At 42.0% G+C, this 27,874-nt stretch overlaps 1 long non-coding RNA gene across 16 annotated transcripts in view; it reads left to right on the forward strand.

Annotated features, from left to right (window-relative positions):
- The window catches only part of LOC120101738 (uncharacterized), a 53,274-nt gene that overhangs the window by 8,452 nt on the left and 16,948 nt on the right, over window positions 1-27,874 (forward strand). For 6 of the 16 annotated variants that reach the window (XR_010064964.1, XR_010064976.1, XR_010064975.1 and 3 more), the window contains one exon: window positions 193-244. The exons of 7 other annotated variants lie outside the window; for them this stretch is intronic. This is a non-coding gene — a long non-coding RNA (uncharacterized LOC120101738). Of the gene's footprint in view, window positions 1-192; window positions 26,158-27,874 lie in introns of those variants that run through there. 3 more of the 16 variants (XR_010064963.1, XR_010064970.1, XR_005502574.2) reach the window with 1 other exon arrangement.

Below are 27,874 nucleotides of genomic sequence, written 5' to 3' on the forward strand. Positions count from 1 at the left end.
ACTTGGAAGGGCTACGTCCAGTCCATGTATATTGTTTGGTTAATGGTTCAATCTCTGGGAGCCCTCAAGGTTTGAGGTTAGTTGAGTGTCTTGGACCAAAATATGAGCTAGATTGAATATTTTGTACTCCGCACCAATGAAGAGACCATTAATTCTTTTTCTGTCTCTGTAACGCCTCTATTATTTTGACAGGTATGAGACATGGTCCAGGAATGGAGTCCTGTGAGAAGACTTCTGAGTGCTTGTGAGAATATTTCTAAGGGTCCGATGGCCTTGTGACCAAAGTTTCTTCAAGATCCCAAATTGTCCATGGACCATGTTTTCATGCTCCTTCCTGGTGTTTTGGAATGAGTTTACTTCACATTTCTCATTATTGCTTCCTGTTGAAATTTAACTAAGTGTTTAAACTACCCTTTATATGCCTTTATGGAAAAACATAATTTGGCAACTTGTAGCTAGTTCTTGTGATTGTACACAGCTTGAACTCAGGAGAATTATATATTGAACTTGAGAGTGATTCCAATATCTGAGGCTTTGAAAGAAAATGGCTTTAGTATAAGCCTTTAATACACGTTATGTTGGGGTCCATTCTCCTAGGTCCCACTGCCTGTAGAGCACTGGCAGACAGGTGTGAATAAACTGGGGAAACAAAGCCCAGAGGCAGGAGGAACTTAAGGTTACATCGTATTTTAGTATTGAGCTCCTTGAAAACACACAGGTATTATATTTTCAATATTAATGGTACTAGGGCTGCACTATCAATTCATAATTTTACATTGGGTGACGGCAAATGTAAACATTTTTATTGTTAGGTCACAATGCTGTATTTGTCCCTGCCCTTAATCTGCATGTTGGGATGACAGTGACTCTGGAGGAGTTGCAGCACTTGTTATGGGACGCTTACTTTCGGCGTTAATTTTAACAAAAATTAGTTCTATTATTGTCTTAGTTAGGCTTTGACTTCTGTGAACAGACACCATGGCCATGGTAACTCCTATAAGGACAATATTCAATTGGGGTTGTCTTACAGGTTCAGAGGTTCAGTCCATTGTCATCAGGGCAGGAGCATGACAGCATCCAGATAGGGATGGCACAGGCTGAGCTGAGAGTTCTCCATGTTCATCTGAAGGCTGATAACAGAATACTAGCTTCCTGGCAGCCAGGATGAGGGTCTTAATTCCCAAACCCAGAGTGACACACCTACGTCAGCAAGGCCATGCCTCCCAACAGTGCCAGTCCCAGGGCCAAGCACATAGAAACCATCACAGTATAGTTTTGCAATTATAATTACAGTATTTCATCATGTAGCCATCTTTATCTTTGTTTAGACTGGAGTTTGTTCTATAAACCAGGATTCCCTCAAGTCACAGAGCTCCATCTTCCTCTGCATCATGGTTCAGTTCTTCATTTATTGATTAAAGTCACTGCTCCATAGCACACTCATATAAAATAGCACTGTGGTCACTGTTAGTTTCATGTATGATTGTCCCTGTCAGTTTATAACTTTTTCGCATCATCTTATAGAGAACTTGGCGTCGCTTCCCAGGTCTACTGTTAGAGTAAAACCCGTAAATTCTCAGTGCCCATGTACACAGCAGGTGAGGGGGTAGAGAGAGGGGACTTGAGCATCACCCTACACGGACTTGGCTCCTGCCAGGGCAGAGATGCATCGCCCTCAGTGAGGAAGGTCTGCAAACTTCCAGAGACAGTGTCCTTCTACAACAAGGGGGCAGAGTCAAGGGCTGGATGTTCCAGGAACCAACAGCCATTTTTATTTTTCTTGTGTTGCTTAGTTCATGGACTCGTGAGCATCTGGATCTGGCCTTCCTTCTAGGTGAGGATGTAGTAGCCTCTTCATTCAAAGAGACCTGAAAACATGGGTTTACAGTAAAAAGTACAAAGTGTTCTGTTGTCCATTCTGTGTAGTAGGCCACCGATTTCTATTGGCCTGAGCCAGGGAGCAACACCTGAGTGCCTCTCTTCCACTCAGGGTGTATCATTCAAAGAGTTAGCTGTATCTCTGGCCTTGTTTATGAGGCTGGTCTCAGGCTTTGGCAATGCTGTGTGTTGTTGTTGATGATTTTCAGTATCTCTAGCATGGACTTTTGGAAAGTTCATATTTGTGTAACAAAAGTATCTGTTTATTCATAGTACAATAAAAAGAACAATATAGCAGTAACAGTCACAGCACCAGGAGCAGCATCAGGAGCAAGGACATTGTAATTGCAAGATCCTTTGTGGTACCTATGCAAATATAAAAAAAATAGTTGTTCTACACATATGTCCCAGGAGGCAGAAAACTCCATTTCCAGCTAGATATACTTGAATGTATCTGTGTCTTTTCATTTGCTGGAAGTATGACAAATCACTATGTCCTACCAGCAGTAAACCACCTAGTCATAAGAGGGGACCTTGCTGTTTTCCCACCTATAATTCCCCACCCCTCTGTTGTCTCCTGTGACTGTCTGCATCCTCAGCAAGTTGCTCTCCACTCTGTGGTATGAGCTCCAGGGACCACAGCACCTCCTACAACACTTGACACAGACACATGGAAGGGTCTCTTAATAGAAATGTGCAGGACTTAAGCTCTGGCTGTGCTGGCTCTGAGCTGGGTTTGAGTCTCTAATTCCTCCTGAGTGTTCCACTCTTTCCTTCACTATATTTACCTCCATCCTCCACAACTCTAGGGCTACCATCCTCTGCTTTCTACATCTCGTTCAAATATTTTAGGACTCCTGTTAGGAGTAAGGACAGGATGGGTTTTCTATCTGGGCTATATCAATGAATGAATCTTGCTGATACATTATCAACACCTATATTTATGTCACGAATATAGGATTCAAAAAAGAATCCAGTATTCAAAGCATACATGACTAAGTAGAAAAGGGTTTCATTACCATATTACCTACATGTGTTAGCTGGTTTCTCTGTGACCTCCCTCATTTGCTGCCATGATTTTAATTCGCTCAATAGTTGTTAGGATTTTGATTGTTTTGTTTTATTTTGTTTTATGCGTGGAGGCATTTTAAATTACTATTGATGGTACCCTTTTTCCTGCTTTCTCAGGGCAAGACCAAAGTTGAACATGACACACTGATATTTGATATGCTCCTGAGGGTCTGTTTCCCAGGAGGATGGGCGGCTGTCCTCTGAGCAATTTAAGCTGGGTTCCCACCATGGGCTTTCTTGCTGGAAAAGAAACACAAGGAACATGGGCTTGGGTCTAGATTCTGAGTGTTATCCATGCAGTCTGGTAATAATCATGATTTGTGAAGACATACTTAATGATTATACACCAGAGCAGACACTAATCTCAGTCCCTCTCCAAGTTCTCTTCCTGAAGTGAAGCATATGGACATTCTAGTGTGCAATTTGCCTGGTAAATTTCCTCTTCGGGAAAGGTCCTCTTCAGTAAAGAAAGTGGGGGGAGTACATTACGTTTTCTTCAGTCTTTTCTCTCCAGACAGATCAGGTAGCTGGTCCAAGAGAAGGTGTGAAGGGAGGGTCCCTCATCCTTCTTTTAATGCAGAGGAAGGTTCGGAGCTTATTCAGGGGATATTAGACAACCCTAGCCTCTATTGTAATTACCTTTTCACTGACAGGTGGACTTCTTTTGTATAATGATGGGATACTTTTTGTACCCCATGAAAAACATTTTGAAGGCAACATTGAGATCTGGTTCCCTTAGGATTTTGACTGACAAAATCTTTGACGTGTGTCCATCAAAGAACAAGCAAGGGTGTCCAATACACATATGAATGTAGGCACTTCATGACACTCACTGCTATTAGTATTTGATGTAGTATAAATGTATGTGTTATGCAAAACAATCCAGGACTCATATTTCAGGAAGAAGTCTGAGATTGGGAACCCCAAATTCTGTCTTTCTGATAGGGGTGTGAATGCTTACTAATTCTTAGAGGACCACTCCAAGGCTCAACTTGTAAATGTGATCTAATTCTGCTCCTTAGAAGCAGAGAAGGTTGGAGAGGTCATGAATCCGTCAGGGTTCATCCCTGACTTTTATGGTGTTCAAATTTGTGCTGCCAATAAGGTCATCTTTTCCAGGATTAAGCAGGTTTTCTTTTCGTGGTTTTGTTGCTCAAAAAGGCCTTGATCTTTTGTATTCCCTATCACATTAAGAACATTTCTAATGCTGCCTTTGAGCAATGTCCCTATGGATTTTCTCTTAAAAGAATCATTGATGATTTTACATGACTGGGCATGCACAGGTGTGTCGTGATATGATGATTGTTGCTCTCCTTGTAGCCTCATTGTTGGTATTTCATTAAGTGGATCTTCCAGCTCTTAAGAGAGTTTACTGTGTGAGTATATTTAAAAAAAACAATATATATTGTTCATGAACAATACCTGTTATTTGAATTTCCTGTCACTGTGAATGTAAATGCATTGTCACTAAAAAGCAGAGGACGACCGAAAGGCCCAAGGTATCAGTGGGAAGCCCTTCAGATAATGCTCCTGACCACCCATGCAGCACAGTATTTGCCTTATTCACACCATTGCACAGCCATCAAAGTTGCTACTCATGATCTGTTTCACTGGAGGATGGGTGCTGTCTGTAAGCATTCTACGCTTGTGTTCTTACTCTGGACGTCTTCACTAGAAAGGGCCTCAATGCACAGAGGAGCCTGTGGTTGGCCTAGGTTCTTTGTGCTATCAGTGATCATAGTTTGAAGTCGGTAAATGTGTGCTTGTTGATAATAATCCCTTAGATCTCAGGATCCACCCAGTCTCTCTGCGAGTCCTGTTTTGTGACAAGTCTTAAGTGATAAGGTCAGTCTTTTTCTGGTAGTGTCCTCTTTACCATGTTTAGGGTAGTAGCAGTGGCAAGTGTAGACACACTGGCTCCCCTCTTGAGAAGCAGAGGGAGCTCAGGAGGTTTTACCTGGGACTTTGTTCCCTCTGTCTATTGTGTTCAAATATTCATTGGCAAATCAAATAATTATGTAGGATTAAATGTGGTTCAATGTATTTTGTTGCTTGAGGGTCTACTTGATACCCTGTATTTCGCACCGCATTTAATATAATTATTATTGCAGGTTTCCTTTCAGGTTTTTTTCTGTGGCCCTTCTTCATATGTCTTCAGCCTGGTGTAGCTACAGGCATGCCAGGACTTCCAGTATTATGAACCTGTTCTGGCATCCTCTGCAATTTACTGATTGTGTAGGTCTTCAAGCTCTGGGGATAGATGATGTGGGGTAGAAGTTTCATGAACATATCTACCCTTCAGCCATTGAATTCTGTCTCTATGTATGGGACATGTATAGAGTTCCAGCATTTGTGCTTCTGAGCACCTGAGGGACACAATATTCAGTTTAATACAAACCATGATTTAACCATGGAAGTGCTAGAGAGGGCATGTTTCACTGGAGGACAGGCTTCTAACATTTGAAGGATTTATGCTTGTTTTCTTCCTATGGGAATCTTCCCTGGATAAGGACCCAATGCCCCTGTGAAGGAGGATGTGATTTTCTCTAGGTTTTGAGTGGAGAGTGGTCACATATTGGGGTTTTTTGTAGTGGAAAGAAAACTCTGAAAGCATTCTTTTTTTTTCTTTATTAACTTGAGTATTTCTTATTTACATTTCGAGTGTTATTCCCTTTCCCGGTTTCCGGACCAACATCCCCCAACCCCACCTCCTCCCCTACTTTATGGGTGTTCCCCTCCCCACCCTCCCCCCATTGCCGCCCTCCCCCCAACAATCACGTTCACTGGGGGTTCAGTCTTAGCAGGACCCAGGGCTTCCCCTTACACTGGTGATCTTACTACGATATTCAATGCTACCTATGAGGTCAGAGTCCAGGGTCAGTCCATGTATAGACTTTAGGTACTGGCTTAGTCTCTGGAAGCTCTGGTTGCTTGGCATTGTTGTTCATATGGGGTCTTGAGCCCCTTCAAGCTCTTTCAGTTCTTTCTCTGATTCCTTCAACAGGGGTCCTATTCTCAGTTCAGTGGTTTGCTGCTGGCATTCGCCTATGTATTTGCTGTATTCTGGCTGTGTCTCTCAGGAGAGATCTACATCCAGCTACTGTCTGCCTGCACTTCTTTGCTTCATCCATCTTGTCTAATTGGGTGGCTGTATATGTATGGGCCAGATGTGGGGCAGGCTCTGAATGGGTGTTCCTTCTGTCTCTGTTTTAATCTTTGCCTCTCTATTCCCTGCCAAGGGTATTCTTGTTCCCCTTTTAAAGAGGGAGTGAAGCATTCACATTTTGATCATCCGTCTTGAGTTTCATGTGTTCTAGGCATCTAGGATAATTCAAGCATTTGGGCTAATAGCCACTTACCAATGAGTGCATACCATGCGTGTTTTTCTGTGATTGGGTTACCTCACTCAGGATGATATTTTCCAGTTCCATCCATTTGCCTATGAATTTCATAAAGTCATTGTTTGTGGTAGCTGAGTAATATTCCATTGTGTAGATGTACCACATTTTCTGTATCCATTCCTTTGTTGAAGGGCATCTGGGTTCTTTCCAGCTTCTGGCTATTATAAATAAGGCTGCTATGAACATAGTGGAGCACGTGTCTTTTTTATATATTGGGGCATCTTTTGGGTATATGCCCAAGAGAGGTATAGCTGGATCCTCAGGGAGTTCAAAGTCCAATTTTCTGAGGAATCTCCAGACTGATTTCCAGAATGGTTGTACCAGTCTGCAATCCCACCAACAATGGAGGAGTGTTCCTTTTTCTCCACATCCTCGCCAGCGTTTGCTGTCACCTGAGTTTTTGACCTTAGCCATTCTCACTGGTGAGAGGTAAAATCTCAGGATTGTTTTGGTTTGCATTTCCCTTATGACTAAAGATGTTGAACATTTCTTTAGGTGTTTCTCAGCCATTCGGCATTCCTCAGCTGTGAATTCTTTGTTTAGCTCTGAACCCCATTTTTAATAGGGTTATTTGTCTCCCTACGGTCTAACTTCTTGAGTTCTTTGTATATTTTGGATATAAGGCCTATATCTGTTGTAGGATTGGTAAAGATCTTTTCCCAATCTGTTGGGTGCCATTTTGTCCTAACCACAGTGTCCTTTGCCTTACAGAAGCTTTGCAGTTTTATGAGATCCCATTTGTCGATTCTTGATCTTAGAGCATAAGCCATTGGTGTTTTGTTCACAAAATTTTCTCCAGTGACCATGGGTTCGAGATGCTGCCCTAGTTTTTCTTCTATTAGTTTGAGTGTGTCTGGTTTGATGTGGAGGTCCTTGATCCACTTGGACTTAAGCTTTGTACAAGGTGATAAGCATGGATCGATCTGCATTCTTCTACATGTTGCCCTCCAGTTGAACCAGCACCATTTGCTGAAAATGCTATCTTTTTCCATTGGATGGTTTTGGCTCCTTTGTCAAAAATCAAGTGCCCATAGGTGTGTGGGTTCATTTCTGGGTCTTCAATTCTGTTCCATTGGTCTATCTGTCTGTCTCTGTACCAATACCATGCAGTTTTTATCACTATTGCTCTGTAATACTGCTTGAGTTCAGGGATAGTGATTCCCCCGGAAATCCTTTTATTGTTGAGGATAGTTTTAGCTATCCTGGGTTTTTTGTTATTCCAGATGAATTTGCAAATTGTTCTGTCTAACTCTTTGAAGAAATGGATTGGTATTTTGATGGGGATTGCACTGAATCTTGTAGATCGCTTTTGGTATAATGGCCATTTTTACTATATTAATCCTGCCAATCTATGAGCATGGGAGATCTTCCCGTCTTCTGAGGTCTTCTTCAATTTCTTTCTTTAGAGTCTTGAAGTTCTTATTGTACAGATATTTTACTTGCTTGATTAAAGTCACACCGAGGTACTTTATATTATTTGGGTCTATTATGAAGGGTGTCGTTTCCCTAACTTCTTTCTCGGCTTGTTTCTCTTTTGTGTAGAGGAAGGCTACTGATTTATTTGAGTTAATTTTATACCCAGCCACTTTGCTGAAGTTGTTTATCAGCTTTAGTAATTCTCTGGTGGAACTTTTGGGATCACTTAAACATACTACCATATCATCTGCAAATAGTGATGTTTTGACCTCTTCTTTTCCGATCTGTATCCCCTTGAGATCCTTTTGTTGTCTGATTGCTCTGGCTAGAACTTCAAGAACTATATTGAATAAGTAGGGAGAGAGTGGGCATCCTTGTCTAGTTCCTGATTTTACTGGGATTGCTTCAAGTTTCTCTCCATTTAGTTTTTTTTTTTTTTAATAAGCAAAGGCGAGGTTTATTATGGAGATCTATTACAGGGATCTCCGGGTCGACACGTATCCTGCGCAGGAGACAGAGGTGTCGACCCCGAAGCTCAAAAGTCAGGGGTTTATATAGGGAAGGCTAGGGGGTTTGGCGCGGTTACACACAATTGGCTAATTTCTGGCGTGGCTACAAGTGATTGGCTCATTTAAACATGGCAGTGAGATTACAACACAGCAGGAGAGTACGTATTGACTGGAGCATACAGGATTTTAGGAGCTAGGGGCGTATCAGGGTTTGAAGGACATCTGGTTAAGGTGTGACTCTGAGTAAGCTGGGGGAGGTGCCCTTCTGCCAGATGGTTTGGGTCAGTCCTGATAACTCGGGCTGGTTCCTGCATTCCTTTTCTTTATCTTCATGGTCTGTTAGTCCTAGCGGCAGGGCGGGGCTGCCTGGACTTGCTTTTCACAGTGTTTAGTTCTGAGTCTGAATTTTGAAACTTATTCTTTTAACTTCGTATTTTTAAACCTTAAATCTGTATAATTTTCCTTTCATTCCCCTCTTCTTCTACTAAGTAATTCTAATCTTAGAATTTTGATATCAAGTCTCGTATTTGGTCTCACCAGTTGTCCTAACTGACTGGTACTGTTGTCTCAGAACCATCAACCGCACAGCACCCACTCGATTTTTAACAAAAGCAATTAACCTGTATGTCACGCAGGGTCCAAAAACTAAAACCAAGAAAATTACTAGTAATGGCCCAGCTATATAGCAGAAAGTAGGGTAGTCATCCAGGAAGACCGAGTGAACCAAGACTCAAACCAACCTTGTTGAGCATCTCTATCTTTTTGTAGGAGTCAAACCTATTAACTAGTTTCTTTAACACACATGGACCTATAATCAGAAGCAGAAGCAAAACTAAGAAGGGTCCCATAAGGGAAGATATCAGAGTAGTCATCCAAGGAGATCTACTAAACCAGATCTTGAACCATCCCTGATGCGCTCTGACTTTTGTCTAACCTTTCTCTAAGTTTATTCATGGAGTCTTTAATTACTCCTGAATGGTCTGCATAGAAGCAACATTCTTCTTTCAGTATAGCACACAGACTCCTTTAAGGAATATCAGGTCTAATCTTCTCCTATTCTGAAGGAGTACCTCTGAGAGGGAGGTTAGGTATTCTTGGAGGTCAGCTAAAAAGTCTTTCACTCTTTTTATATCTGAGTCAATGGCAGTTCTGAATTCTCTATAAGCCTTGCATTGCAGGGCAATGGCAGATGTCCTTGTGCTGCCCTTGCAGCACCCAGATAGCCTTAAGTAATTCTCAACTCTTTTTTTTTCTAAGTCTTTAGCATCAGGATTCCAATCTGGACACTATCTAAACCTACACACCAAGGTCATGACTAGCTTTTAGAACTTCTAAACTTATACAGATTGTGATCCCTGAGGCACAGTCCCAAGAAGTGTTAGGAGTACTAACATATGCAATGTTACATCATTTGTAATAGAAATCAAGCCTATCCCCACAGCTATCTCGATAGAACCCAGGGCAAACATGAAATTAAGTCTAGGGAGCTTTTTGAAGATCTGAGTGTCCCTCTAGGTCCCAGCTCTCAGCCCCAACAGCTAGTACTCGGCTGGTGAGGGCTGAGAATTGATGGCTGTCAGGGTGGTCAGCAGCACCAGGTACTGTCCTTTCCAGTGAGGCTCGAGTATCTGGGTTTGGTGCCATCGTATGTAGCCGAGTCTCCGACCTGGAACTGATGAGATGTCTCGGGGGTCCCCAGGGCATAGGCTGCTGCCAGCTCTGAGCAGACTTCTTTCTATATCACCTGTAGGTCTTTTAGCCTGGCATACAAATCATTATTACTATGACATGTTGGTTCAGCAACATCATCTAATACAGTCAGAGGAGCTGAGGCCCCATATAAGATCTCAAAGGGGGTAAGGCTGAATCTGGAAGGGGTATTTCTTGCTCTGAAGAGAGCAAGAGGGAAGGAGTGCCACCCAGTCTGTGCCAGTCTCCATGGTCAATTTAATTTGGTCAGGGTCTCTCTTAGAGTTTTATTTATTTACCTGTCCTGAACTTTGAGGTCTGTAAATACAATGTAATTTCCAATCGACCTCTAAATACTTGGCCATACCCTGGCTTACCTTGGCAACGAAAGTAGGGCCATTGTCTGACCAGATTACCTTGGGCATTCCAGACCTGGGGAAGATTTCTTCCAGTATCTTCTTGATGATTGCAGAGGCCATCTCTCGTTTGGTGAGGAAAGCTTCTATCTATTCCTGAAAAAGTATCTACAAGCACTAGGAGATACTTGTGATCATATTTTCCTGGTTTTATCTCAGTGAAGTTCACTTCGACTTTTCACTAAACTCTCTAGGTCTCTTTGCCCTGTTTGCTTGCTAAGCATTCACTTATTGACATACCTTATACTTTTTACTGCTTTGACATACCTTATACTTTTTACTGCCTCTCTGGCTAAAATCTTAAAATCTATTACATACACTTAACTATTTGGACAAACTTTTTATCTCCTAAATGAGTCCATTTCTGTATTTGGCAAAGTGAGTCTTTTGTTTGTTCTCTGAGGAATATCGTTTTCCCTCAAGAGTGCCATTGTCTTTTTTTCATTTAAGCAATTTGGGCCTTTTCTTCTGTTGTACATTCTAAGTGAGGCAATCCCTTAGTCCAATCCCAGTTCCCAGTGGCTGTCTCTTGCAGGCCTGTAACCAGGATAGGCTCCTGCATAGCCATTTCCCGAGCCACTTTATCTGCTTTGTTACTGCCCCATGCCACTGAATCTCTTCCCTCCTGATATCCTGAGCAATGAATAGTACTCACAGTTGTTGGCTTCACCAGGGCATCCAAGAGATGGCAAAGACATCTGCAGCACTGATGTGCTGGGGGGTTGAGGTTCAGCCATCCCAGATGACATTGTGTTGCCCACCATGGCAGCACCCACTTATCTCTGACCTTCATGAAGAGAACTGTTCCCGTCTGTGGACAAGGTCCTCGGCTTTCAGCAGGGGTCAATCAACCAGTCACAGAGGTCTTTCCTCCACCCATGGGCTTCTGCCAGTGCTTGACACTCATGTTGCAGAGGCTCCAGGTCAGGATTGGGCAGCAAGGTGACCAGATTGTCCCCAACCAGTGGAGAATCTAGTCCATCGCAGCTGACCAGTGGTCCCATCTTTTGGGACATTCTATTCAAAGGCAAAATATCAGCCACTCTATCACAGTTTAAGTCCTGGATTGGGTGATAATTGTCAGTGCCTGGCTGGCAGGAACGGTGTGTTCCAGGCAGACCGGCACTAAGCCATACATCTCCCAGCATCAGGTACTGGTGCACTGAGACAGGTCTTAAGCCCCACGTACACAGTCTGCAGATATGCATACACATGGCCTCACCCTTCAGCCCACGCAAGTCATTTTGGAAAGCAAATTTCTCATGAGCAAGGGATGGGGGCAGTCAGGGATGACCATGAATTAGTGGGTTACCCAGCCCATGCCAAGGTCCACTGTTCTTCGGGCAGTCCATAAGTATTGTTCGTTACCAGTAGCCCCCTGTACTCAAGGTCTTTGGATACTGGGCCACTGGGGGGGGGGGCATAGGAATACAGAGCACTGGGTCCCTGTATCCACACTTCTCTTCTATCTCTGTGCATAGCCAGCACTCTAGGACCAAGAAGCTCTCCAGTGGCCCCTCTTGTTCTCTCTTGGGCAGTCCCTGATCCAGTGTCCTTTTTCTTTGCATTAGGCACACTGATCTTTAGCCAGGAATTCTCTTCTGTTGCCAGGTACTATCTTCCTAGGCTCCCTAACTACTGTGGCCAGTATATGTTCCTCTCCTGTCTTTTATCTCTCTTTAGCTCTCTAGCTTCCTCTTCTTTTTGTCTCTTTTCTTCCCTAGCTTCCTGCTCTTTTTACCTTCTTTTCTCTTTCTAACTTATACTAACTCTCAGCAACTTAGCTTAACCCTTCAAGTTTCTGTAACTTTCTCTTCATATCTTTTCCTTATCTTAGCCAGATTGGTGGGGCATTTTCCAGCCCCCCGGAGACCCACCCTTGGAGCCTGGGGGCAGACCCGGAGCACTCCCTACCTTTAGGGGTATTGAAGTCAACAGGCAGAAGTGAGGGCCTTCCATCCATGTCTGGAACATTCTTTCTGGCCTCTAGTAGGATTCTGTCTTTCCTCAGTGGTAAAGAAGACCTGTAACAGTTACTAACAAGCATCTCAAGTGGGATGGTGAGAAAACAAGAACGTAATCTTGAGACTCTCCATTTAGTTTAATGTTAGCAACTGGTTTGCTGTATATGGCTTTTACTATGTTCAGGTATGGGCCTTGAATTCCTATTCTTTCCAGGACTTTTATCATGAAGGGGTGTTGAATTTTGTCAAATGCTTTCTCAGCACCTAATGAAATGATCATGTGGTTTTGTTCTTTCAGTTTGTTTATATAATGGATCACGTTGATGGTTTTCCGTATATTAAACCATCCCTGCATGCCTGGGATGAAGCCTACTTGATCATGGTGGATGATTGTTTTGATGTGCTCTCGGATTCGGTTTGCCAGAATTTTATTGAGTATTTTTGCGTCGATATTCATAAGGGAAATTGGTCTGAAGTTGTCTTTCTTTGTTGGGTCTTTGTGTGGTTTAGGTATAAGTATAATTGTGGCTTCATAGAAGTAATTCGGTAGTGCTCCTTCTGTTTCAATATTGTGGAATAGTTTGGATAGTATTGGTATGAGGTCTTCTATGAAGGTCTGATAGAATTCTGCACTAAACCCATCTGGACCTGGGATCTTTTTGGTTGGGAGACCTTTAATGACTGCTTCTATTTCCTTAGGAGTTATGGGGTTGTTGAACTGGTTTATCTGTTCCTGATTTAACTTCGGTACCTGGTATCTGTCTAGGAAATTGTCCATTTCCTGCAGATTTTCAAGTTTTGTTGAATATAGGCTTTTATAGTAAGATCTGATGATTTTTTGAATTTCCTCTGATTCTGTAGTTATGTCTCCCTTTTCATTTCTGATTTTGTTAATTTGGACACACTCTCTGTGTCCTCTCGTTAGTCTGGCTAAGTGTTTATCTATCTTGTTGATTTTCTCAAAGAACCAACTTTTGGTTCTGTTGATTCTTTCTATGGTCCTTTTTGTTTCTACTTGGTTCATTTAGGCTCTGAGTTTGATTATTTCCTGCCTTCTACTCCTCCTGGGTGTATTTGCTTCTTTTTGTTCTAGAGCTTTTAGGTGTGCTGTCAAGCTGCTGACATATGCTCTCTCCTGTTTCTTTCTGCAGGCACTCAGCGCTATGAGTTTTCCTCTTAGCAAGCTTTCATTGTGTCCCATAAGTTTGGGTATGTTGTACCTTCATTTTCATTAAATTCTACAAAGTCTTTAATTTCCTTTTTTATTTCTTCCTTGACCAGGTTGGCGTTGAGTAGAGCATTGTTCAACTTCCACATATATGTGGGCGTTCTTCCCTTATTGTTATTGAGTACCAGCTTTAGGCCGTGGTGGTCTAATAGCACGCATGGGATTATTTCTATCTTTCTGTACCCGTTGAGGCCCGTTTTTTGACCAATTATATGGTCAATTTTGGAGAAAGTACCATGAGGAGCTGAGAAGAATGTATCTCCTTTTGCTTTAGGATAGAATGTTCTATAAATATCTGTTAAGTCCATTTGGTTCGTGACTTCTCTTAGTCTGTCTACGTCTCTGTTTAATTTCTGTTTCCATGATCTGTCCATTGTTGAGAATGGGGTGTTGAATCTCCTACTATTATTGTATGAGGTGCAATGTGTGTTTTGAGCTTTAGCAAGATTTCTTTTACGTATGTAGGTGCCCTTGTATTTGGGGCATAGATATCTAGGATTGAGAATTCTTCTTGGTGGATCTTTCCTTTGATGAATATGAAGTGTCCTTCCTTATCTTTTTTGATGACTTTTAGTTTAAAATTGATTTTATTTGATATTAGAATGGTTACTCCAGCTTGCTTCTTCCGACCATTTGCTTCGAAAGTTGTTTTCCAGCCTTTCACTCTGAGGTATTGTCTTTCTTTGTCTCTGAGGTATGTTTCCTGTAGGCAGCAGAATGCAGGTTCCTCGTTGCGTATCCAGTTTGTTAATCTATGTCTTTTTATTGGGAAGTTGAGGCCATTGATGTTGAGAGATATTAAGGAATAGTGATTATTGCTTCCTGTTATATTCATATTTGGATGTGAGGTTATCTTTGTGTGCTTTTCTTCTCTTTGTTTTGTTGCCAAGATGATTAGTCTCTTGCTTTTTCTAGGGTGTAGCTTGCCTCCTTATGTTGGGCTTTACCCTTTATTATCCTTTGGAGTGCTGGATTTGTAGAAAGATATTGTGTAAATTTGGTTTTGTCATGGAATATCTTGGTTTCTCCATCTATGTTAATTGAGAGTTTTGCAGGATACAGTAACCTGGGCTGGCATTTTTGTTCTCTTAGGGTCTGTATGACATCTTTCCAGGATCTTCTGGCTTTCATAGTTTCTGGCGAAAAGTCTGGTGTGATTCTGATAGGTCTGCCTTTATATGTTACTTGACCTTTTTCCCTTACTGCTTTTAATATTCTTTCTTTATTTTGTGCGTTTGGTGTTTTGACTATTATGTGACGGGAGGTGTTTCTTTTCTGGTCCAATCTATTTGGAGTTCTGTAGGCTTCTTGTATGCCTATGGGTATCTCTTTTTTTAGGTTAGGGAAGTTTTCTTCTATGATTTTGTTGAAGATATTTACTGGTCCTTTGAGCTGGGAGTCTTCACTCTCTTCTATACCTATTATCCTTAAGTTTGATCTTCTCATTGAGTCCTGGATTTCCTGTATGTTTTGGACCAGTAGCTTTTTCTGCTTTACATTATCTTTGACAGTTGAGTCGATGATTTCTATGAAATCTTCTGCTCCTGAGATTCTCTCTTCTATCTCTTGTATTCTGTTGGTGAAGCTTGTATCTATGGCTCCTTGTCTCTTCTTTTGGTTTTCTATATACGGGGTTGTTTCCATGTGTTCTTTCTTGATAGCTTCTATTTCCATTTTTAATTCCTTCAACTATTTGATTGTGTTTTCCTGGAATTCTTTCAGGGATTTCTGTGATTCCTCTCTGAGGCTTCTACTTGTTTACTTATGTTTTCCTGTGTTTCTCTAAGGGAGTTCTTCATGTCTTTCTTGAAGTCCTCCAGCATCATGATCAAATATGATTTTGAAACTAGATCTTGCTTTTCTGGTGTGTTTGGATATTCCGTGTTTGCTTTGGTGGGAGAATTGGGCTCTGATGATGACATGTAGTCTTGGTTTCTGTTGCTTGGGTTCCTGCGCTTGCCCCTCGCCATCAATTATCTCTGGTGTTACTTTGTTCTGCTATTTCTGATAGTGGCTAGACTGTCCTATAAGTCTGTGTGACAGGATTGTTGTAGACCTGTTTTACTCTTTTCTTTCAGCCAGTTATGGGAAAAGAGAGTTCTGCTTTCGGGCGTGTAGTTTTTCCTATCTATAGGTCTTCAGCTGTTCCTGTGGGCCTGTGTCTTGTGTTTACCAGGCCGGTTGCTTGGACCAGGAAGGTTTGTCTTACCTGTGGTCCTGAGGCTCAAGTTTGCTCGTGGGGTGTTGCTTATGAGCTCTCCGTGGCCGCAGCAACCAGGAACATCTGCGCCGCCCTTTCCAGGAGCTTTCGTGCACCAGGGTTCCAGATGGCGTTTGGTGTTTTCCTCTGGAATCAGTAATGTGGGCATAGTGTAGTCTCTTCTGGTTTCCCAGGCGTGTCTGCCTCTCTGAAGGTTTAGCTCTCCCTCCCACAGGATTTTGTGCAGAGAACTGTTTATCTGGTCGGTCCCTTCAGGTTCAGGCAGTGTCTCAGACGCAGGGGACCTACTGCTCCTGTGCCCTTATCTCCAGGAACCCAGAGGCCATATCCAGTTTCCTCTTGGGCCAGGGATGTGGGCAGGGGTGGGCAGTGATGGTGGTCTCTTCCGCTCTGCAGTCTCAGGAATGCCCACCTGTCCGGACTGTGAGCTCTCTCTCCCAAGGGGTTTGGGAGCAGTGATCTGCTGTGGGCAGGGATCCGTGGGTTTGGGAATCCCGCTAAAATCCGGAAGTGTCTGGTCCTAGAGGAATTTTGCCTCTGAAAGCATTCTTAATCGCAGAGAAAGATTAAAGGGGATGCTGCTCTCAATATTTCACGAATACTATCTCTGAGGTGAGGATAGTGTCCATGTTGTTGGGAAGCTTTAATTGTGAAGGTCTTCAGGGAAGATACAGTAGAAGGCACACTCTGCCTTCATGTCTTTTTTTAAAGCATAGAATAGAGTTTATTCAGGGCATAGGGAGGGAGTTAAGAGGGTAGGGCAGAGAAAGGCAGAGAGAGCTGGAGGGAGAGACAGAGACAGAGACAGAGAGAAAAACAAAGAGACAGAGAAAGAGAGAAGAGAAATGTAGAGAAGTAGAGAAAGAGAAGAGTAGAGGCCGGCGATGAGCACATGGAGAGATGGAAGGTGGAGAGAGAAGGGACAAAGGGGCAAGAGGATAAGAGAAAGAGAGCAAGAGAGGAGAAAAAGAGCAAGAGACCAAGAGGTGCCCTCATGTTTTTACTTTTCAGCTCCGGGCAGTTTAACTAGAGTGGTTGGCATAAAAGTGTGAGTGGAGGGTCACTTGTACTCTCCTGAAATGCAGTGGGGAATTGGAAATTGTGCATGGGGTCATTGTACAACTCTACTGTCTACTGTGGTCACATTGACACTGCCTGGTGAAATTCTTCATAATGAAATATTTTCTGAAACACGGTTGGACTTTGGTTGCTTTAAAGTACCTCTGACTTACTTTATTTAGCAACCCATTAAGTTTTTCTAATGCCAGGTAGGTGTCTGGTATCCCTTTGGATTTCTTCTGAGGAAATCTTTGTTGTGTTCATTATGGATCAGCCATGGGTGTGCCATAATGTTCAGAATCACAGGACAGTATGTGATTTTCTCTTTAATTGTTGATGTAGTAGATTTTTAAACTCTTGGGAGAGGTGATCAGGCAGAGAAGTTTGCATTTGGTAAACCTGGCTTTTTGAGTTTTGAATTCTTTCTCTGACATGGGAGATATCATATAACTAAGTAGTATAGTATCAATACAGGCCACAGCCTGTCAAGGGAAGCCCTTCATACTCTGTGTGCCAGAACACCTTGGGAAAACCATATCTAGTGATGGCATGAAGCTTGGGACCTTTCGATTTGTAGAGGAGAGCCCTTTCTAATCTACTGAGATATTGTCATGTGTATAAAATTAAAAGTTAGACATACCTAAAGAAGTAGTGAAAATACAACTGAAGGGCTTGGGAATATAAGAGCAAATCAAGGCCAAACAGGAGTAAATAATGATCCTAGGATCATAATTTTATTGTTTTAAACCATATTTTATATCCTGTATTTCACACTCACTCCATATTAATTATTTATAATTCAGACTTGGATTCTGGCTCCCTCTGGATTTCTTCTAGAATCCTTTCTAATTGTCTTCAGCTTGGTGTATCTACAGGTGTGCCAGGCCTTCCATTATTACAATTCTCTTTTTGACATCTTCTGTCTTGAACTGATGAAATTCATCGTGAAACTCTATTTGGTGATGTGATAATAGTTGAAGTGGGGGTACAAGATTTCAGCATGAAATCTACCATTTATTATTTGAATTTTCTGTCAATGTGAATGGGAGATACCCAATTAGTTCCCAGTACTATACACCTAAACTCCAGATGTCAGTGGTAATTACATCCAAATATGTGCAACACAGCCTTTCTGGAATACAATATTCAGTCTAATACAAACCCTGGTTCTAATCCTGTATGTGATCCAGAGGGTGTGTTACTTGGAGGATGGGCTGCTAACATTGGAGGCTTTTATGCTTGTGCTCTTACTCTAGTCTATTTCCCTAGAAAATGAAGCGATCCTCCTCTAAAGGGGGACATGCTTGTGTCTAGGTTCTGAGCTATGAGTAGTCACATCTTGGGATTTTTCATATTTGATGTTTGTGAAGATGAATACTCTGTAACCTTCTCAGTATCAGTGAATCCTTAGAGCTGTTGCTGCTGCTGTTCTCTGTCTCTTGGGTTCTCCTGTTCCTCAGAAAAGGACAATATCCATGCTGTGGGAAGCTTTTGCCTTATACATTCTGTTAAAGAAAGAAGGTGTAGACATCACAGTGTTTCCTCATGCCATTTCCTCCCATCTCCAGGCAGCTCTGGTAGACCAGGTGAAAAGAAGGTTTGAAGGAAAGGACACTTCCCCCTCAGAGTCAATGGGAAGTTGGGAGGTTGTATGTGTGATTGTCTACAACTCTGCCCACTTCAATTTGCACTGCTCAGTGACCTCCTAACTTTTAATTCATTGTTTGCCATTACAGGGACATATTGTTGTTGCTTTAAAGAATTTTGGACTTCCTGGGTTCAGTAACCCTTTTAAAAGATTCTAATGGGATCAGGGTTACTTTTAGAATTCTTCTAAGGACCTTTGAATTTTCTGCATCTACGGTTGAGAGGTATCCAGTCTCTAAAACGTAGAGGATCAAAACAAGTCCTGTATTTTCATAGATAACCCACTGTATTTTGAACACCGCAGGAGATCAAAATGCAGAGGTTCCACTGGAGAGCTGAGTTTTCTCCTCACACCTAAGTCACTAAATTTAAGGGGCTCTTTATAAGCTACTGAGATGTTTTCTTGCTTAATAACTCACTTAAATATATGGTGGATATGTGAAGGATAGACATATCCACAAGTGTCCCCTACGTAGCATATTGCAGCCTCCTCCTCTTCCTCCAGACACCCATATTTAGTGCCACATATCAGAAGGTTAACTTTGCTTCCTCTTCCACATCCAGGTAGGATTTTCATCCTTGTCTCGATGACCTGCATCAGTTGTTTGATATGAGAATGATGTAGTGATTTCAGGACCTCAGTATCGGACATGATCAGGGAGTCTATATTTGCCTTCTCTAAGAATTTGGATGAACACAAGGTCTTAGTCCTAAGATAGAAAGCCAAAGGTCCCTGAAACAGTGCCCATGACATAATTTTTGGGAGATGTTTTCTTCAAAGGAACTGGCCTTAAACTCATTTCATATTTTCACTATTTCCTTCTCTTGGTAGAAGTGATAAGGTATACAAGTGAATAAATATATAGATAAATGATGTCTTCCTGGAATAAATCTGTTCTAGGAATGATTTTATTTACAAATCCTAACACTACACATCAGAGATACCTAAATGAACTGTAGTGCTAGGGAACTGCTAGTGATACCCCCATATCCACCAAATAAAAGACAGGAGCTGTTCTGGTGCAGTTCTCACAGCAGGGCCTTTATTTTATATGAGCTAGCTCGGGCCCCTCAGCTTACTACTAACTGACAGGGAGGTTTTGCATGTAGAAAGGAGCCCTGAATGTCTACTGGTCAAGGCTTTATAATAAACTGCAAGCGGGGTGGGTTGTGAGTGTGCAAGCATTGAATTGGACAGCTACCCTGGCCTTTAACATAATTGGCTGGTGCTCGGGATCATATCTTAAACTTAATTCCTGCTTTCCCTGCATTGTTGTTCCTTAGACAGGGGCTGTGCTTGTAATCTGGGGGTGTGTATTTCTTGGGAGAATAATCTGGAGACACTGGGCTTGTTGGGGTTTAAACCTGGAGCCACAGGTCTTGTGGCTAGTTAGCCTACAGTCTGAAGCTAGGCTCAGGTTTTCTTCAGGGATGGTAACTTGGAAACTAATGCCAGGTATCATCCTTTTAGTTTACCTGAGTTCAAACTTAAGTCAGATCCTCCAAAAGGACATCTGAATTTAAAAGATTTGGCCTCTCCTGCCCCCCATTTCCCTTATGACTAGAAGGCCCAACCATGGGCTTTTATGAGAACAGTTACAGGGCTACGTTTTGTGCTGTCACTGGAGCATGGGCAGGAGCTCATCAGTGGGAGACAGCAGGGAGTTCTGAGGTTCAATTCTCCTCCTGCTAGCCAGGCTATTTCCAACTGCAAATGGATGTGCAGTGCATCCACACTGTAACTCTGTAGCACATGAACCCTTTCAGTGACTCTAGTGACTCCTGGCAGTGTGTGTTGACTATGGCCCAATCTCCAGGTTATAGGTGGTGGAGCTCCAACTAGACAGTTGGCGTATTTTATGGAAAGCACAAAGTTTAAGCCAAACATATTTGTGTACCCACTGGATACCCTCGAAACCATATAATAATTAGTACTCATCTGCTTCTGTTACAACTTCTGTAAGTAGGTGAACTGAACATAACTTTAAAATGTGTGAGCCCCATCTAGTATGGGGAGTTCTGTACTCTATAGATAATTAAGAGAAGAAGAGTCACCCAGTTACTGTTAGTCTTTAAGATTAATTTAGCTAAGGTCTCCAACAGTGTTTATTTTATCTTCTCTACCTCTCCTGAACTCTGGGGTCTGTAAGCACAATGAAGTTTCCATTTAATCACCAGAATATTAGCTAATCTCTAATTTAACTGCGACAAAAATATAGGTCGATTATTTGACCCTACAAGCTTAGAAAAACCATATATTGCAAGAATTTATTTTAGTATTTTATATAAGCATCTGCACATTCTAGTATTTGGTGGGGGAAAATCTCAGTCCATCCTGAAAAGTTATCTATATGCACCAGAAATACTTGCATCTGATTTTTCCTGAGTTTACCTCAATAAAGGGTGTTTCCTGATAGACTCCTGTTTTTGTGCTCTGCTATTGAGTACTAAGTTTCTGTTAACTGGCAACCACATAGGTCAATTGACAGGCACAGAGTGAATGTTTTCTGATCAAACATGTTGCCATTACATGCTCTTAAATTTGTTTCTTAAGGCATGCCTTATTTCCTGTTTTATTATCTCATCAAAAAGCATCCTACTGAGTGGTTGGGAATTTTTTCCTTTGTTACTCATTGTGAAGACATTGGTGATGTGTCTTCTTCATGGCTTAGCCATGGGTATGCTATGACCTTAATAACAGTGGACCCTCTTTGTGTCATTCGAAGTCAGTAATAGATTTAATAGATTTTTATAAGAGGTGATTCAGAATGCAAGATTCAGGATAAATTCTGCCAATTGTTCTTGGAATTCTTCGACATCCTGAATGGGACATGGCTCAGCACCGATCACCCCAGGGATGGACATTGCAATAGGAATCGTTTCATGCTTTGTGCTACTAAATCCCCAGCGCACAATACGCACTCCAGGGCTCGCTCTGGTACTCCTAGCACAGGTGCTCCTGAGCGTCTGTTTCCCTGTATGAGAAGATGCTGAGGCTTCTCAGCTTGCGCGCTCACCCAGAGACACTTGATACTTGCTAGGAGGATGTGCTTATGTCTAGGTTCTCAGTGCTATCAGTGATGACATCTGGGATTTTTCCTGTTTTATGTCTGTGGAGATTTTCTTGTTGACAATAAATCCTCAGAATTCATGATGCTCTAAGTCTTTCCTCAAGTTGTGTTCCTGAAAGGAGGCTCATGTACATGGTGGGATAGGTTATGTAAGGGAAGCTCCTCTTCAAGAGGACAAAATGAGAAAGGTAGGGGTAATGGTTCAGTCCCTTAGAGGCAGAGGCGAGTTGAGAAATTGTGTCTGTTTTATTGTACAACATATGTAGAGTCCTATCCTATACAGTACTCAGATTTGATCTGCCAGACTGACTTCATATTCGTGATTAAATATATTCCCTTTACATGCTCATATTCAAAGTGCTTTGAAGCACCTTTTTTTTTTTTTATTAACTTGAGTATTTCTTATATACATTTCGAGTGTTATTCCCTTTCCCGGTTTCCGGGCAAACATCCCCCTCCCCCCTCCCCTTCCTTATGGGTGTTCCCCTCCCAACCCTCCCCCCATTACCGCCCTCCCCCCATAGACTAGTTCACTGGGGGTTCAGTCTTAGCAGGACCCAGGGCTTCCCCTTCCACTGGTGCTCTTACTAGGATATTCATTGCTACCTATGGGGTCAGAGTCCAGGGTCAGTCCATGTATAGTCTTTAGGTAGTGGCTTAGTCCCTGGAAGCTCTGGTTGCTTGGCATTGTTGTACTTTTGGGGTCTCGAGCCCCTTCAAGCTCTTCCAGTTCTTTCTCTGATTCCTTCAATAGGGGACCTATTCTCAGTTCAGTGGTTTGCTGCTGGCATTCGCCTCTATATTTGCTGTATTCTGGCTGTGTCTCTCAGGAGCGATCTACATCCGGCTCCTGTCGGTCTGCACTTCTTTGCTTCATCCATCTTGTCTAATTGGGTGGCTGTATATGTATGGAGCACCTTTTATATCCTGGATTTAGTATTCAATTAAAAATATTCTAGTGTGATTCTGAAAGTCCTCTCTCAGAATTGCTTTTGAGGATGATGGATTTTTGTTGTGTTTTTATTGCTTCTGTTTTTGTTTTTTCCTAGCACATTCACATTTCTTATGGCTTATATGACTATGGGACATTTTGTGGATTCAAATATTCATAGCTGATTAGTTAAAATGTCCTCCAACTTGTAGACAAGATAGGGAGAATTGAAACTTTGAACAAAAATTGCCATTCAATTTTTGGGTTCCTTGTGATTTTAAGCAGAAGTCATACAGTAAAAAAAAATACAGGATGACAGTGAGCTTTGCAATATCAGTGGAAAGAACTTTATACTGTGTGCCTCTGGACACCTCTATTGAATATTATTCAGTATAACAAACACCCTGGCACAGTCATCAGATGTCATCATGAGTGTGTGTTTCCATGAGCATGGGCTGACATTTTCTAAGGCTTCTATAACTGGTCTCTCATCCTGAAGTTTCTTGCTGCAAAATACAATTGAGCCTCCCTAGGAGGATAAGCTTGTGCCTAGGTTCTGAGAGTTCCTAAGGCTCACAACTTGGATTTGTTGAGACGGCAGCAAAGGAGAGATAATCTTATAAAGAAACTAATGAAACATGAAAAGGGAGACGTGACTAGTGTCCTCCATCTGAACTTCTGGTTTGGCCAGGAAAGTGGGTCAAAGAGCAGATGGGAGAGTGGTAGGAAGAGCAATGAAAGGTGCACTTCAAGTCCAAGCTATAGTAGGAAAAGAGAGAAAAATCTATAATCCAACATGCAGTAAGGTCCCTAACATTGGTCTCTTACAAGAACTTATGGTCATCAGAAAGTTCTCAGCTTTTGAACTGCTGGAATAAAAGAGGCTTTTAAACAAGGAACAAAAGAGCTTGGTGCCACCTAACTCATGGTGCTACAGGAAAAGATAGGAATTAAATATAATCAGTGTGAGTGCTGGGAAAGCTGAGTAATGTAACTTTCCACCATTCCTTAAGGCAAAAAAAAAAGTAACCCGAGACTGTGTGAGGGAAACAACTCATTACTGGTTTGACAAGTCAAATCCATTAGAATCATATGGTTAACTCCATGGCATGCCCTAAATATCAGGGAATGGAAGACCGAAAGAGAGGGACAAAATCTTCTGTGAAAAATCAGAAGAGACTGTGTTTGGCTCTTTTACTAGGACAATGAAATTGTATTCATTTGACTCCTAAAAGAAAAGGTTTATCCAGTGGACTGATCCAGTGTATTATAAAATGTTAACAACCTTGCTGCCCCTTTAAAAATAGTCAAAGGTTTTGCTGATCTGAATGTGTTAGAGGAAGAAGGAAACTGTCTGGAAAATGAGAGGGCGCCCTTGATGAGCTAAGACTATGGAAAAGTAGAGGAAGAGGTCTGTCTGGGCTCCTTAAAGAAAAAGTAGAATGATTTGTATGAAGTAGGCATTCTATCCCTCAACAGCAACAACAAAAATACTCACTCCTGGAATGGCAAATTTTGTGCTAAAGGGCTTCTGGATTGCTTAAAATTCCAAGGAACAGTAGGCTGATGGCATCTGTGAGAGAATATTTAGGTGAAGATTATCAGGTCAGAGGCAAACATTCCCAACGAATAAGCAGTGTGTATTTCCTTCTTGGAAAGGTTCAGGATAGGCGTGGGGATGATTTGCTCAGGTATAAACTCTGAAAGAGTGACATTTGTGGAATGGGGGAAGCTAAAGCTATATGAGACAGCTACAGTGCTAACCAAGCACTCCACACACATATGAACCTAGCGGGTACAGCAGGCAAGAGCACAGTCAGCTGTCCCTTTGTTCCTGAGTAGGTCGATCCCATTAAGTCAGACCTACTGAGCTAACGATGGATGGAGATATGTAGATGGCTCTATGAAAGAGCTCCAGGATCTAGTAATCTAACAGCTCAGAGAAATGACTGAGCATTACAGGGAGCTAAGTCAGTTAGCGGCTAATGTCATTGTTTTATACCTACTTTAATCTGTGGAGGAAGTGATACTGATACAACTGGATAAAACGTTTCCATAGTGAGTTAGACTTTGCTTATGTTCAACTTTAGTATCTTCTAGGTTGTGAACTTCTGAGATTCATGGTCCCGTGCTTAGAATAGATGAAAGAGACAGTTTGAGTGCTTCAATAAGGTCATTTTTTAATCCCTCGGTTTGGTAGGGGATGCTGGTTCATGGCCTTCTCCTGCCCATCCTCTGGAAAACATTCTCTTACATGAATGACACAAGGGTAATCTTTGAGTGTTTTGCAAGCTATTGGAGAGCCACCCAAGTACATGGGTAATTCTGTCTACCTCACAGTCCTAGTGGGGCTCGGTTAATTGAAAGTTAAAAGTACAAATGGTATCTTACCTGTATAAAAAATGATACTCCCAGAAGGCATGTGGTAACTAAATGTAAACCCAGTGCAACGGATCAGCAACACACCTGAGAGTTGATGGCCATGGAAACCCTTGAGGGCCCACAAAGCATACATTCTATTGCTACTAATGCAGGTTATATGCCAGAAGTAAATAGAAAGACAGTTTGCTGAAGACAATTTGTTGACTATACGACATAGGAATGAAGCTGGGACTGATCTGGTAGGTAATCATAGTGAAAGAGGGTGCCATGCAGGTTGTTGGTAGAGATCTGTCACCAGCATTCCTGTTTCCCTATGTACCGTGCTGTTAAATTAGTGACAAGCCAAACAGGATGTTCCTCTCATTCTGTAGTGGCTGGGTTAACATGAAGAAGTCCAAATGTCTTCTGATTGGAATAAAGGCCCACTCAATAAGAGGGGGTTTATCTGATACTGTAAGTCTGGACATAAACCTTTAGATGTGCTGGTCACAGGTCAAAATGGGGAACAGTTTCTGTTCTTTTATTAGATGGATTAGATGTTGCTGCCATATTGCCTTCTAAACAAGAGGGCTTTTAATGCCATACATTGTCAAATTGTCAGCATCAACTCAACCATCAGTGAAGCTCTTGAGATCAAGGGACTGTTTCTGTGATACAGTGGCCTAATTCTTAGCCATAAGTAGATAACTGTGACCTTCCTTCCAAGGCTCAGGGACCATTGCAGAAGAGGTGGCAGAAAGAATGTGAGAGCTGTAGGATGGGGATAGAGTGCTATATTGCTGCTTCCTGGGTGTTTGAACAATTACACCCTACAGGGATGCTCCTTATCCAGAAGGTAATCAACAAATTAGCTTCAGAAAGTCCCTGAAATGAACAGACTCACTAGGACACCCCTCTCCAGAGTAAACACTATTGGTTACTGGGAGTTTCTTCAATGATGCAAGGCTTCTAAGAAGACTTGCAGTCAAAGCAAGCTCTAAAGACTCTCAGATCAGATCAGGTGCCTTGCAGAAACAAAGTAGCTGAACTAGCTACAAGAGGTACAGATGAACTGAGTCACTTTATAGTATATGCTGAACTTCCTCACAGAACACTCTCCCAGTTGTGATATCTGTAGGCTGTGCAGTGTACTGCCACTTCCCAGCTTTTGTGAGATCTCACCTATGCTTTGTCCTGCTTGATGATGACTCTGTATTTGAATAATTTCTACTTCTGTAAGTAATTTTTCCCCTAGAATTCTGTAAGTAACCCCAATAAAACTCATTGTTCACCAAGATGGCATTTGTTCCTATCTATTCTTTGTTCTGTCCTGTGCTCCATATCTGGGATAAATAGTCATTTGAGTTGTGTCTCAAAAGATATGCCTCACTCTAACTCCATTTCAGTTCCACTATATGTATGGTAAGGCACAGCACAAAATATGGCACATTTTAAAGGACTTAGTCAGGTGTATTGCATCTTTAATGCCAGTATGTAGTAAGAGGAAGGAGGAGGATCATACATGTTAGGCTAGAACACCTGCCCATTTCCTGCACAAGCTGGAAAACCACATTTGCACTTCTTCCCCAAACCTGATTCCACAGAGAAAACTCCCTGCCAGTTGCAGCAAACTCTGGACCAACATATCATCAAGCCTAATCTCTTTAGTTTCCAGCAAACCACCCAGGAGTGTGTACACAGGGGTTCAGTTTTTTACCACATTTGGACATAATCCCAGCTCTTACCTTCCAAGTCACCACCACCCCAAGACCCATAAGAGCCCTCCCTTGTCTTGCTTTAGCCTAGAAGCATGAGTTCCCTCTTTTTCCCCTGTGAGATCTCGGACAGCCGGTGTTTTTATATGTTTTTATCTACTACTAATCTGCCCTAATCTGGCCTGTATCTGTCTCACTGAGGGACAGAACAAGCCATTTAATAAACTTGGGTCAGTCTGAATTTTATACCCAGTTCCATGTCAGTCTTTTCTGTGAAGTGGCACCCTGTGTCAATCACAAAAAGAAACAATGAAAGAAAATACCCTAGACACAGGACTTTAGGAAACATAAGTTTCTTAGATGACCACACAAGAAAAGGAAAGTGAAGAAATCTTCAATATTTCCTGAATTTATTATACAGTTGGGATTCTTATCAACTCCATGTAGATAGGGACCAAAGTACAGAGCTCAGCAGAAGTAAGTTCCTATACAGAATGAACCCTACAGATCTTTTTCAAACATTTCTTTTTGTTTCATGTGCATGTGTTCTTTGCATGTTTACATGTGTGCTGCCTTGACTAACCCATGCTTGCAAGGCTAGAAAATGGCAATGCTCATTGAAACTGACATTATAGAGTGTTGTGATCTGTATGTGTGTTTCAGGTGTTGATTCCAGGTCATCATCATCGTCTTCTTTTTCTTGGATATTTCTTTAATTACATTTCAAATGTTATTCCATTTCCCAGTTTCCTGTACATAAGCCTCCTATCCCCTCCCTCTCCCCTTCTTCTATAAGGGTGTTCCCCATCCCCATCCCCCTTTCCTGCCCCCCCCCCACATCAATGACGGGCTGCAGAGTACCTGGACGAGAATGAGGGACAAGAGACTCAAAGAAGGACACCAAGACAAGAGTTTGATCAAGGCGACAATTTTATTTTTCCCCAAGGCTGAATTTATACCATAACATGGGTAACAGAGGGAGGGGAGAAGTAAGAAACATTTACGCAGGCCAAGGACCCAATATTCGTGTGGTCAGGGAATAGGCTGATGTTGACAGGATGTCAGAAAGGTCACAGGTTTGTCATATCTATTAGTCAGCAGGATGTTGGTTTTTCAGAAAGGTTACAGGTCATCACATTGGGTATCTTGACGAATCATATTATTATTCATTTTGACCACCAGATTTGTATTAGTCTTCTGCAGCTGGCTGGGGATTTTCCATGAACCCAGTCATGCTTAATTCTAACCATAATAATAACATCAACAATGGAGGGCTTCAAGGGTATCGCTCCCAACA

The sequence above is a fragment of the Rattus norvegicus genome, chromosome 3, assembly GCF_036323735.1.
Source record: "Rattus norvegicus strain BN/NHsdMcwi chromosome 3, GRCr8, whole genome shotgun sequence".
In the NCBI taxonomy this organism is placed as follows: Eukaryota; Metazoa; Chordata; class Mammalia; order Rodentia; family Muridae; genus Rattus; species Rattus norvegicus.